The sequence below is a fragment of the Sarcophilus harrisii genome, chromosome 2 (genome assembly GCF_902635505.1).
Source record: "Sarcophilus harrisii chromosome 2, mSarHar1.11, whole genome shotgun sequence".
Classification (NCBI taxonomy): domain Eukaryota; kingdom Metazoa; phylum Chordata; class Mammalia; order Dasyuromorphia; family Dasyuridae; genus Sarcophilus; species Sarcophilus harrisii.
Genome location: NC_045427.1, coordinates 278,989,618 through 279,004,579, shown reverse-complemented (window position 1 = coordinate 279,004,579; position 14,962 = coordinate 278,989,618).

Below are 14,962 nucleotides of genomic sequence, written 5' to 3'. Positions count from 1 at the left end.
GCCCTTACACATAATTGTCAGATCTAATTTTCACATCTTTGGAAATTTGTCCTTTGGTAAATTCATCATCATGGCTTTTTTTTTTTTTTAAGAGACCTGGTATGGTCTTATAGCTACTAGGATCTTCAAACATCTAGTATAGTAGGCAGGGTGAGGAGAATAGCAAAGGTTTTAAAAGTTGTTAAGAATGAAACTATCATGCTTTCTTTGTAGCAACAAAGAACTAGACAAAAAGGTATGCTCATTTATTGGAGAATTACTGAACAGATTATAGAATATAAATGTAGTGGAATATTATTAAAACAAAAAATGATGTAAGGAATGGTTTTGGAGAAACTTGGTAAGATGTGTATGAACTTATGTAGTGAAGTGAGCAGAACAAGGAGAGTAATTTATATGATAATAACACCATTGTAAAGAAAAAGTATTTTGAAAAATTTAAAACTATGACCAATTATAATTCTAGTATGCCAGTATGAAGAATGCTACCAACCTCTTGACAGAGAAGATGATTTTGATTGAAGAGTATGTTTATAGATATGTCTAAAATGGAAGTTTATTTTGCTTGACTATAAATACTTGTTACAAGGATTTTGCTTCTTTTTCCTTTTCTAATTGTTTTTTGGAAGGAAAGGAAGGGTATTGGTCTATGGATAGGATTTGCAAAAAGGAAAGAAGAAAATAAGAAAGCAGAGGGTCATGGAATCATTTTTTAATCTTATAAAGGAATAGAAAGAGTGCCAGAAGAAATCACAGAGTACAGCTTTACAATTTTCATATTATATTTATGATATTTTTCAAAAGAAAAGAAAGACCTATATAACACAGTCTGCAGTTTCATATATAATCATTTTTGTTCAATATATTTCATGTTTATTAAGTTGAGAATAAAAATAAAAGCTCTCAAATAAAACTAAAAAAATATGTATTTATTGCTTTAACAACTAGCATTTATAGTGTTTTAAAGTTTGCAAAGCACTTTCTGGAAATCTTTACAAAACATTATTAAATAGATGCTACTATTATTACTATTTTACAGATTAGAAAATTGAGGTTTAGAGAGGTGAAGTGAATTGCATAGATCCACATAATTTGTATCTTTATCAAACTTGAACTGACTCCAAGTCCAGTGCTTACCACTGTGCCACCTTGCTGCACCCAATGATGGAACATCATCACTGCCCAAACCCTTTAAAATAGATTGTGTCCAAAGAGATCCTGAAGTTTTCAGCAAAACAGCTGGTAAAATTACCTTGGGCCGACACATGACACAGAGAAATATACATGGGTATATAAAGAAAATCCATGTTCCACAGGGATTTAGTGCTCTGCCCCACAACAATCTTACCTGATTTTCTTGCTCTTTCTCCTGAGAACAATGGTCAAGCAGTTTCAGAGCCATTACAGAAAAATTAGTACAGAAGTCTGGGAAAGGGCTACTTTTATTGAATGCAGGCAACCAAAATGTGAAAGCAAGTGGTGTCCTTATTAAAGATATTGCCCCCTAATCTTCCAATCTAGATACTGTTAACAGTAATAATTACAGAGTTCTTTTTGTGATGGCAAAAAATTGGAAAATGAATAGATGCCCATCAATTGGGTATATAAAGTTGTGGTAAATGAAGGTAATGGAATATTATTGTTCTATAAAAATGATGAACAAGGTGATTTTAGAAAGGCTTGGAAAGAAATACATGAACTGATGCTAAATGAAAGAAACAGAACCAGAAATACATTGTACACAGTAGCAGCAAGATTTATGCAATGATCAACTATGGAAAACTTGGTTCTTCTCAGAGGTTCAATGATCCAAAGCAATCCCAATAAACCTTGGATGAAAAACACCATCTGCATACAGAGAGAAAACTATGGAGACTGAATGTAAATCAACATGCTATGTTCATTTTTTCTTTTGCTTTTGCTTTTTTTTTCTTTTGTGATTTTTCCCTTTTGTTCTGATTTTTCTCTCCCAAAATGTTTCATAAGGAAATGTGTAAAACAAATGAATGTACATGTATAACAAGAAAATAAGTTGTTTTTTACATGTAACTGGGGAAAATAAAAAAAAAATAAAAGATTTTTTAAAAAAAGTAACAGCTACCACATGGGCAAGAGAATAGTAGTAGAGATGCCCAGTAATTCACAAAACACAAAAATCCAAGAGAAGATACAGCAATAAAATACAAGATCTCAAATGCAGGAAGTGTTTGATTCAATAATCCAACACACTTATTAAGCACCTACTATGTTCAAAATACTGTAGTAGATTCTGGAGACATAGAGGCAAATATGAAATTTTCTCTTCTTTCAAAGAAAGAGCTTATAGTATATTTGGGTGATATGACTAATGAGATGAATTAACAAGACGAATTGGTGTTAACTCAAGGAAGCACTTTTTTAAATTAAATTTTTAAAAAGGTTTAATTAATGTTTATTTTTATTAGTTCCATTTCCCCTTTTTTTCCCCTCCCTTATCTCCTCCCTTCTCAAGACAGCAAGCAATCTGATATAGGTTATACATACACAATCATTTTAAACATATTTTCAGGGAAGTACATTTGATATCATACAGTTTGTATCTCTGAACCTTGGTAGTATGAAACTGATGATTAGAATATGGATGTGGAATAATTATATACATTAGTCAAAAGAAATAGGCTAGGTTTTATCAAAAGGTGAAGAAAAAATAGGATCATGATACTATAATATTATTATAGCTTTAAATATTATTCTAATAATGTATCATACTAATTATTTTAATATTACATAATATAACATATACTATATATAGTGATTCTATTTTTGTATAATTTTATTATACAAAATTTTATATACTTAGAATGATTATATATATGTATATATACATAGTATATGCTAGACTATATTACAAAACAATATAAACACTTTAAGAATATTGAGAAAATATGAGGAAAACCAGAAATATAAAGGGAAAAGTGTGGTAGAGAGGATTTAGGAAAAGATCAATGAAAGGAAAGAGAGAAACAATATTTTCATGGGAATATATTGCAGACCACATGAACAGAAGGAGAAAATAAGAAAACAAATCACAAGCCTAGCACAGAGATATTATATAGTAGTGATAGGAAACTTCAGTTATATGGACATTTACTGGAAGTCTGCCTAAAGTAGAGAAGTGAATAAATTCTTGCCTTAAAAATAACTTCATTCTTCAAAAAGAAGAGACAGCAACAAAGGCCATTATTTTTTCCAGCAGGAGGTTATTATTGCTAAGATGGAAATGATGGGAACCTTAAAGGGAAAATAACCCCTCCAATATTATTTTTTTAATCAAGAAAGATCTAAAAAAAGATGGACAGAAAAGAAAAAGATGGGCAAAGATGGGGAGAGTCTGATATGCATCCTAGATTTAAGGAAAAGGTTATTTCAAAGATTGAGAGAAAGGATAAATAAAATTCAAATGACCTAAAATTCTCTAGTAGGAAGACATCATCAGAGAAACAAAGACCTTTCAAAAATGAAATTTGGAAAATACATAGACAAACATTCTAATGAAAGATAGTTATCTAAGGATTCTGATGATGTGGATAAATACAAAGTGAGGCAAGCCTTCTAGGAATAATTTCAAAGCACTAAAGTTTAAGATGAACTGAGGTTAAACATACTCGTTAAAAAACAACTAAAAAGTATTTTTTAAAACCTGTATTGAGGGAAAATAAATAATGTAAAATGAGAGGATAATATAAAGAATGATCTATAGAAAGCAGAATGATTTAAATTTTATTTTATTTTGGTATTCTTTGCCAAGAAGAATGAACTTTGACCAGGAAGACTGAAACACATAATAACAAAGGAAATACTAAGAAATCTTTGATATCCTCAATTTATTCAAGTCACCCAATCCATATCAAGTATGTCATAGGATCATGAAAAACTTCAAGATGTAATTCTTGGATAGCTTTCTCTCTCTTTTTTTATACACATACAAATACACACATATGCATATATATTATTTTATTCATTATCTTCTCAATTACATTAAATTTTTTTTTTTAGAATTTTTAGTTCCATTTTTTTCCATCAGTTACTCCCTTCCCCTAACCCCGAGAAGGTAACATTATGATATTGATTATGTATATCACAAATGAAAAGACATGGAGAATGGGAAAACTTCCCTCACGTTTAATCCCTTTCATTCAACTTTCATTCTTGGTAAAAACTAGTCTTCTAACTATTCCCTATATACAATTTTCCTTTTTCCATTATCTCTTCTATTATATATTCTTTGGGTATGGAATGTATGCTTACCTCACTGCTCCCATATGAAGTTAAAACAAGATTAGGCTTTAATCTCCTATACCTTAGTAGTAAGAACTGTTTCATTTGAAATTACTTCATGCCTACTTTGTCTTTATTTATTTGTGTTCACATATATCCCAGTAGGATGAAGTTTCTTAAAGGCAGAGGCTGGTTTTTTTCCCTTTCTTTGTGTTGCCAACACTATGGACAGTTCCTGGTTTATAAGCACTTATAAATAACTTGGAATAAAAATACAATGGAATGGATATCCATGCTTTCCTAATTATTAATAGGTACAACTAAATTTCTTAGGCATTTTGTAGATTTGGTATTTGCCATCTTTTGGATTCCCAAGTTTGTAATTTCAGATTCAATGCTATAGATTTCTCAGTCTCCTTCATCTCGTACATCCAAAAAGTTGCTAAATCTTGTTGACTTTATTTCACAACATTTCTTAAATTTGTACTCTCTCTATTCACGTAGCCACTATTCTAGTTCGGGTCCTTAAGACCTCTGACCTGAAACATTAGACTAGTGTCTTAGTAATCTCCCTGTCTTAAACATCTTTTCTTTCTAGTCCTTTCAAAAGAAAAGATGAACATCAATTCCCTGCTTAATAAACTCTGGTGACACAACCATATGTTAGAAGACTCAAAATTGTTAATTTCAAAACCATCTGAAAGTACCCACATACATACTGCACATATAGCAAATTGACAAAGATGAGAAAAGAAGAAATAGTCAATACTGGAGAAGTTGTGGGATGGCAGGCACACATGTTGGAGAGCAATGAAGAGATTTCCATTTTGGAAAGCAATTTAGAATGATGTAATTAAATCGATAAAAATGTCCATATTTTTTGATACCAGGATTCCATTGTGAAGAATACATCCCAGGAAATATTTAATAGCAACACTTTGTGTTGTAGCAGAAAACTGAAAACAAAGTAGATTAAGCAAAGGCTAAATAAATTGTGGTATACAATATAATGGAATATTACTGTGCTATAAGAAGCAACAGGCATGATGAATGTAGAGAAACAAAGAAAGACACATGAATTGATACAAATGGAAGTAAGCAGACAGAAAAACATAATCAATAACAATAATTTAACTGGAAAGAACAGTTGTAAAGCATAAAATTTCTGCATATTTATAAATAAGTATCTTATCCCCAAAGAACAGATATTAAAAGGCATACTTTTTACTACATTGACCCCCACTGCCAGAAGACTGATTGTGCTATATTTAACTCCTCTCTCAGGATTCTTTAATAAATTTAAGAAGGCTTGGGGATGTCTAAGTTCCCTGCTATTGACTTTATTCCCATGTAACATGCCCCTTCTCCCTTCATGGGCTTAGTTCATGACATTTATTTGGGGATGAACTTTTATCTTCATTTTCCCTGGATACCTTAGGAAAGAGAGAATATTCCAGTCTGGCAGTTTTTAAATATGTGGCATGTTCCAACTATTAATCATTTAAAAGAGACTACCTCCATTCATGTGGCAAATCCCCGACTTCCTCCATTTTTAGTAATCCAGGCATGTACAAAACATAGCTTCCTTTAAACAAAGATAAAAAAGCATTTATTTGATGGGAGTATTTTTTGTTTTTTGGATACGTTGATGGCTTCCCTAAAATTTTTCTCTTATTCATTTCTCCCTTAAAAATAATCTTTGCTATAAGGGATGACCACTGGGAGGAGAAAGTGAAGAGATATGGAGAAAATGTAAGCAATTAAAATAGCAATAAAATCTTTAAAAAAGTAATAATAACCACTTATTACTTCCAGGATCAAATACAAATGCATATGTTTGACATTTAAAACCTTTCAAAATCTAGCTCCTTTCTGTATTTCTGGCCTTATTTCACATTACTGTCCTTCAACTAATCTTTAGTACAGACATCTTGCTATTTTTCACACATATTCCTACATCTCTTGCTCCATGCCTTTAAATAGTGTCCCTTATGCCTAGAACACATTTCTATCTTACTTTTACTTCATAGAAGCTCTAATTTCCCTCAAAGCACAGTTCAAGCACTATGCTTTGCTTAGTACAACAAGGGTTGTACTTGAAAAATTACTTTTAATCTCTTCTTCATTCTTTCTTTATTTCCCTCTCTCCCAGGTATAAATCCCCCATCATTACTTTGTATAATTTACACAGAGACACACACACACATACAAACATACAGAGGCACTTGCATTTTTATCTTTGCCCCTCATCTATCATAGTGATAGGCACATAGTCAGGGCCTTTTAAAAAAGGCTGTTAATTGATTTTTTGATACTCTAACTAGAAAACTGTGTTTATATGGATCAGACAGTGGCATCACAACTAGAAAGACATTTCTGAAGTGGACAGTGTCACAGATCTGCTACCAATTATAAATGAAAATAGACTTTGACATGACTGACCCTCAGTTACAATTTCAAGTTAGTTCAAGTGTCTCCTCCAAATGGGCTATGAAATGACAAATCCAAATAGCTCCAAAGAGACTTTCAGGTCTATGGTCTTCTATGTGGCTATGAGCTACAGATTAAAGTACTTCAGAGTTTGATATAACCATTCTAAACATTCCCTGTGGAGCTGTTACATTCTATTATGCCTATAATTTGAGGATTTAAGACATTGATAATGGCCCAAAGAATGACCTTGAACATACTACATGTTTGGAAATCCTTCCTCTTATGTCCAATGTTGTATTTTGAATATTTTCTTTTCTTTTCCTTTAACTGACATTGTATTTTCCAGATATTGTTTCTTTAAAACAGTCTGTTTATATAGTCTATATCTGTTCTTACTGCTATCAATCAATGAATTAAACAACAAGCAATTATTAAGCTATCCATAAACAAAAATAAAATTACTCCCACCCTCAAAGAGTTTACATTTTCTGAACAACACATACATACAAAAGCATATTTATAATATAAAAATAAAAAATAAGTTTTGTAAGGAAGAAAACAAAATGAAGTAAACAATAATAAAAAAGGTGAGACTTACATGAACTGAAGCTGAGTGAAATGAGCAGAACCAAGAGATCATTATATACTTCAACAACAATACTGTATGAGGATGTATTCTGATGGAAGTGGATTTCTTCGACAAAGAGAAGATCTAACTTAGTTTCAATTGATCAATGATGGACAGAAACAGTTACACTTAAAGAAAGAACACTGGGAAATGAATGTAAACTGTTTGCATTTTTGTTTTTCTTCCCGAGTTATTTTTATCTTCTGAATCCAATTCTTCCTGTGCAACAAGAGAACTGTTCAGTTCTGTACACATGTATTGTATCTAGGATATACTGTAACCTATTTAAATGTATAGGACTGTTTGCCATCTGGGGGAGGGGGTGGAGGAAGGGAGGGCAAAAATTGGAACAGAAGTGAGTGCAAGGGTTAATGTTGTAAAAAATTACCCTGGCATGGATTCTGTCAATAAAAAAGTGATAATTATTAAAAAAAATAAATTCTTAAAAAAAAAAAAGAAAGCACAATTGCATGCTTATCCCACTCAGACCACCACAGGAGTTTTATTTTTCTTGCTCCATTTCTAACTTTGACAGGTTTGCCCCTCCTGAGATAACCTGATGACACCTTGCTGCTGAGGGGAGGGGGCTCACCTTATTGGTACTGAACTGAGTTCAAATTGCTGATCAACTTTAGCCCTCCTGAAACTCTCAAATCCAGAGCTCCAGCAATTTTTGCCTTCCCCAATACAGGGATTATAGATCCACCGAACCCCACCTCTATCTCCACCTCCAAAACTGATTCTCAATCTTACTCACCTGGAACACTGTTAAGCCCTATTAACAGACTCCCTAACTTCATTTTCCTTTCTCTCTTCTTACAGTAGCTACATCTTATTTATATGTTGAGCTAAAAATGTCATGACTCTATTCAAAATCCTTTAGTGATTCCATATTCTCTAGTTTAGGGCTTCTTAAACTTTTTCCACCTGTGACCCCTTTTTGCCAGAGAAATTTTTTTGCAATCCCAAGCACATAGGTATATAAATATGTAGTTATAAAAATCAAACATTTATTAATAATGAATCATAAAGAAATGTTTTTTAAAACAATTTTTTGTAATACTTATAATTTTACCATTCATTAAAGATGAAAACAGATTTACATACTAATGACAGATGTGGTTGTTTATTTTTACATAAAGAATTAAATATTGGTAGATTGTTGCCATTTTTGTGACTCCCCCACAATTCAATGATCACATATGCGGTTGTAACCCATAGTTTAAGAAGCTTTGCTCTAATCAACATATTCTTAACTCTAAGCCTTTTATAATTTAAGCCTTACCTAGCTTTTCATCCTCATTTCAGAGTAAAAACAAACAAAAAGCAATGATCTCATTCTCAAGTATCCACTTTGTGGTTTTTCACATCATTCCCTATATGTGAATGCTATCCTGATCTAAAAAAGAGAGATGATATATCAAAAGATTTTAAATAATATATCCTACTTACTTTTCATGGTCCAACTCAAATATTATCTCTTTCGGGAAGTCTTCAATGATTTATTTTATTTTTTGCCAAATTAGATTTTTTCCCCCCTCTGATATTGTATAACATGTAGTTCTGTTTTGTGGTTATTATATTATACTCTGTACTTTAGTTATATTGTCTATTTCTATTTCACTTTTGATGTTGGACTATGAGCTATAAGAGTAAAAGCACCATGTCTTGTCATATGTTTAGCTCCAGCTAGTATGACATGGTGTTTGCAATTAGCAGATGCTTAATAACATTTTAATTTGGGTCAAATATTTGATACTTCTTTTTTTAAACATTTATTTATTTATTTAATATTTTTCCCCAATTACCTTCAGTATAAATTTTTGTTCATATTTGTTTCTAAATTTTTTGAGTTCTAGGTTACTTCCTTATCCCTACACACAAATAAAGAATCATTTATAAAGTTATATAGAATATTTCTATAAAAGACAATTTAAGAAAAAAATAAATCTCCCACTCTAATGAAAATAAAATCCTCAAGAAAAATTAAGTCAGAGAGAGAGAGAGAGAGAGAGAGAAAGAGAGAGAGAGAAAGAATGCTTCAGTTTGTATTCTGAAACATTTTTATTAGTATTTTATTTATTTTATGTTAAGACACATTGCTGTATGAATCATGTTGGGAGAGAAAAATTAGAGGAAAAGAAAAAAAAACATGGGAGAGATGAAAAAAACAGAAAAAAGAAGTGAACATAGCATGTGCTGATTTACATTCAGTCTCCTTAGTTCTTTTTTTGGATGCATATGGCATTTTCTGTCCAAAGTCTATTGGGATGAGTTTGAATCACTGAACTACTGAGAATTACCAATTTTTTTATAGTTGATCATCATACAGTCTTGCTTTTATTATGTGCAGTGTATTCTTGGTTCTCCTTGTTTCACTCAGGATCAGTTCATGTAAATCCTTCTAGGCCTTTCTAAAATCAGCTTGTTCATCATTTTTTATAGAATAATAATATTCCATTACCTTCATATATCACAACTTGTTCAGCCATCTCCATGATGGGCATCTACTCATTTTCCAATTTTTTGCTACCACAAAAAGAGCTGCTACAAATTTTTTTTTTTTTGCCCATGTGGGTCCTTTTCCCTCCTTTAAGATTTCCTTGGGATACAGACCCAGATACAGACCCAGTAATGGCACTTCTGGGACAAAGGGTATGTACAGTTTGATAGCCCTTTGGGGATAGTTACAGATTGCTCTCCAAAATGGCTGAATCATTTCACAATTCCACCAACAATGCATTAATGCTTTTCCCCACATCCCCTCCAATATTTATCATTATCTTTTCCTGTAATCTTAAGCTATCTGAGAGGTATGAGGTGGTATCTCAGAGTTGTTTTAATTTGCATTTCTCTAATCAGTAGTGGTTTAGAGCATTTTTTTTCATATGACTATGCATGACTTGAATTTCATCATCTGAAAATTGTCTGTTCATATACTTTAATCATTTATAAATTGTGGTATAACTTGTATTCTTATAAATTTGACACATTTCTTTATATAGTTTTGAAAGGAGATTTCCCCTCCCCCCAGCTTTGTACTTCCCTTTTAATCTTGTTTCTGTTGGTTTCGTTTATGCAAAACCTTTTTAATTTAATGTAATCAAAGTTGTCCATTTTGCCTTTTATAATGTTCTCTAGTTTTTCTTTGGTCGTATATTCCTCCCTTCTCCAAAGTTCTAATAAGTAAATTATCCCTTGTTCTCCTAATTTGTTTATGGTGTCATCCTTTATGACCAAACCATGTATCCATTTTGACTTTGATATAGGGTGTGATGTGTTTGACTATGCTGAGTTTCTGAAATGTTATTTTCCATTGTTTTTGGAGATTGGTGTTTATCAAAATACTAGATTGCTATAGGCCTTAATTATTATGCCACATGTATCTAATGTAGTCCACCATGCTATTTCTTTTTCCTTTCTTTCTTTCTTTCTTTCTTTCTTTCTTTCTTTCTTTCTTTCTTTCTTTCTTTCTTTCTTTCTTTCTTTCTTTCTTTCTTTCTTTCTTTTCTTTCTTTCTTTCTTTCTTTTTCTTTTCTTTTCTTTTTTTTTTTTTGCTGAGGCAATTGGGGTTAAGTGACTTGCCCCAGGGTAACACAGCTAGAAATGTTAAACCAGATTTGAACTCAGGGTCCTCCTGACTTCAGGACTGGTGCTTATCCACTGTGTCACCTAGTTGCCCCACACTACTCTATTTCTTAACCAGTACCAAATGGTTTTGATGACTTCTGCTTTAAAATATAGTTTTAGTTTGGTACTGCTAAGCCACCTTCCTTTATCTTCATTTTCATTAATTTTCTTGATATTTTGACCTTTTCTCCTTTCAGATGAATTTTGTTATTATTTTTTCTAATTCTATAAAATAATGTTTTGACAGTTTGATTGGTATGGCACTGAATAAATAGATCAATTTAGGCAAAAGTGTCATTTTCTTTTTAACTTGGGATAACCATGAACAATTGATATTTTTCTAATTGTTTAGATCTGACTTTATTAGTATGAGTAATGTTTTGTAATTTGGTTGGGATAGTTCTTGTGTTTGTCTTGGCAGGTGGACATCCAAATATTTTGCTTTGTTATTCATTTTAAATGTAATTTCTCTTTCTATCTTTTGTTCCTGAGTTTTGTCAGTAAGATATAGAAATGCTGATGATTTGTGTGCGTTTATTTTATATCCTATAACTTTGCAAAAGCTGCGAGTTGTTTCCGATACGTTTTTGGATGATTTTCTAGGATTCTCTTAAGTATATCATCATATCAACTGCAAAGAGTGATAACTTTTTTCCACTTTGCCTATTTGAATTCCTTTAATTTTTTCTTATTACTAAAGCCAACATTTCTCGTACAATGTTGAATAAGAGTGGTGGTGATGAACATCCTTGTTTCACCTCATCTTAATGGGTATGTGTTTAGCTTCTCTCCATTACAAATAATGCTTGCTATAGGTTTTAGATAGATATTGCTTATTATTTTAAGGAAAGCTCCTTTTATTCCTATGCTATCTAGTGTTTTTAATAGAAATGGGTGCTATACTTTGTCAAAAGCTTTTTCTGCATCTGTTGAGATTATCATATGATTTCTGTTTGTTTTGTTATTGATATGATTGATTATGGTAATAGTTTTCCTGATATTGAACCAGCCCTGAATTCCTGGTACAAATCCCACTTGGACATAGTGTATTATCCTGCTATAATAAGTTGCTGTAATCTCTTTGCTAATATTTTATTTTAAAAAAAATTTGCACCAATATTCCTCAGGGAGATTGATCTATAATTTTCTATCTTTGTTTTGTCTCTTCCTGATTTTTGTATCAGTACCATATTTGGCTCATAGCAATAGTCCTTCTTTATCTATTTTTTTCCCAAATAGTTTACATAGTATTGGAATTAATTGTTCTTTGAATGTTTAGTAAAATTCACTTGTGAATCCATTTAGCCCTGGAGATTTTTTTTTTTCTTAGAGAGATCATTAATGACTTGTTCAATTTCTTTTTTTTTTTTTCTAAAATGGGACTATTTAAGTAATTTATTTCTTCTTCGGTTAACCTGGGAAATTTATATTTTTAAAATATTCATCCATTTTGATTAGATTGTCAGATTTGCTGCCATACAACTGGGCAAAATAGCTCCTAATTATTGTTTTAGTTTCTTTTTCATTGTTGGTAAATTCACGTGTTTCATTTTTAATGCTGGTGATTTGGTTTTTTCTTTCCCTTTTCTGATCAAATTAACTAAAGGTTTATCTATTTGTTGTTTTTCCCCCTATAAAATAACTCAGCTTTATTTATTAGTTCAATAGTTTCCTTAGTTTCTATTTTATTAATCTTTCCTTTTAGTTTCAGAATTTCTAATTTGGTATCTAATTGGGGGTTTTAAATTAGTTCTTTTTCTAGATTCTTTTTACTAGTATGCTTAATTCCTTAATCTCTTCTTTCTCTATTTTATTCATGTAGCTATTTAGAGTTATAAAATTTCCCCTAAGCATTGCTTAACTGCATCCCACAGGTTTTGGTATGTTGTCTCATTATTGTCATTTTCTTGGATGAAATTATGAATTTTTCTCTGATTTGTTGTTTGACATAATCATTCTTTAGAATTAGATTATTTAATTTTCAATTGTTTCTTAGTTTATCTTTCCCTGGTCCTTTAATGAAAATAATCTTTATTGGTCTGAAAAGGAAGCATTTACTTTTTTCTGCCTTTCTGCATTTGATTGTGAGATTTTTATGCCATAGTATATGGTCAGTCTTTGTGTAGGTGCCATGTACTGCTGAGAAAAAGATGTGTTCCTTTCTGTCCCTATTCAATTTTCTCTAGAGGTCTATTATATTTAGGATTTCTAAGATCCTATTTGTTGGAATCTTTACAAAGTGTCAAAGTCATTAGAGTTGATAGAGACAATAATTATCTAATTTAGCATGGTTCAGTATGATTAATCTGATCCTACGAAGAGATGTTATGGGCCAGAACTTGAAACAAGGTACTAAGTACAACTGATAGAAACAATGCTTGTGTTCACATCTTTAGAGAGCTCATATAAGCAAGAAGTATTTAAGTACTCATTGGAGTTCATACGTTTGTGAGATTTCAAGGTTTAGCATGAGATATCCGAATTCACACCTCCTTGCCTCCAGAATGAGGAGTCTAACTTTGGGAGATCATATATATTGAAGCTCTTAGAGCTTCAAGTTAGTTACTTCGGAACATTGCAAGGAGTCGGAGAGGAGCACTCTGGGAGGAAGCCCACAAGCCTTCTCTCCAAGGCAAGAGAGATTCATTGCATCTTCCACCTTGATGCTGGGTGGAGGCTGAAGAAAGCAGAGGCAGAAGCAAAGGACAAAGCTGCAAGAGTTCTTAGAACCAAGGAGAGAGAGAGAGAGGCCTCTAAAAAAGCTGACTGGGCTATTTTGAAGGATACAATAAAAGATCTGAACTTTTAGCACCTGGCTGCATTTGGGTGATTATTACTTTTAACTGAAACTAATGCTGCCTCCAGAAAACCTCCCCAAGAAACATGCTCCCAGAGAGAGCCATCATATGCTATTATTATATTTTAAAGTAGAAAAAACACCACACTATTCACCTCTCTAGTTTCTTTCTTGTTTATTTTGTGGTGAGATTTGTCTGATTCTGAGAGGGCAAGTTTGAGGTGCACCACTAGTATAATTTTGCTGTCTATTTCTTCCTGTAATACTTCAAATCTACTCTAGGTATTTTCTTGCTCTACTATTTTGTCCATATACATTTAGTATCTTTACTATTTCATTATTTATCATATCCTTTATCAAGATGTACTTTCCTTCTTTCTTTTAATAAGGTCTGTTTTTACTTTTGCTTTATCTGAGATCAGAATTGTTGTTACCCCTGTTTTTTTTTTTTTTTTTTTTTTTTACTTCAGCTGAAGCATAATGAATTCTATTATAGCCTTTTACCTTTATTCTGTATCTCTCTCTTTGTGTCAGATGTATTTTTTGTAAACAACATATTTCAGGAATCTGTTTTTTTAATCCACTCTGCTATTTGCTTTTGTTTTATGGGAGAGTTCATCCCATTCACATTCACAGTTATGATTACCAGCTCTGTATTTCCCTCCATCCTATTACCCCTCCCCCTTCTCTTAGTAATTTTTTTAACCCAGTCCACCCAGTACCTTATCTTCTATCAACCCTTCCACACTTCTTTCCCCTTTTCCTCTAATGTTTCTGCCCTTGCTTCTATCCTGTCCCACTCTGTTCTTTTTTTCTTTCTCCTCTTACTTCTTTGTAGGGTTAGATAAATTTTATACCCAAATGAATGATTATGTTATTCCCTCTTGAAAGGGACCCACATATGCAAAAAATGTTTGTGGCAGCCCTTTTTGTAGTGGCACGAAACTGGAAACTAAGTGGATGCCCATCAATTGGAGAATGTCTGAATAAATTATGGTTTAAGAATGTTATGGAATATTATTGTTCTGTAAGAAATGATCAACAGGATGATTTCAGAGAGACCTAGAGAGCCTTACATGAACTGATTCTAAGAGAAATGAGCAGAACCAGGAGATCACTATACATGGCAACAAGAAGACTATATAATTATCAATTCTGATGGACATGGCTTTCTTCAACAATGAGATGATTCAAATCAGTTCCAGTTGTTCAGTGAT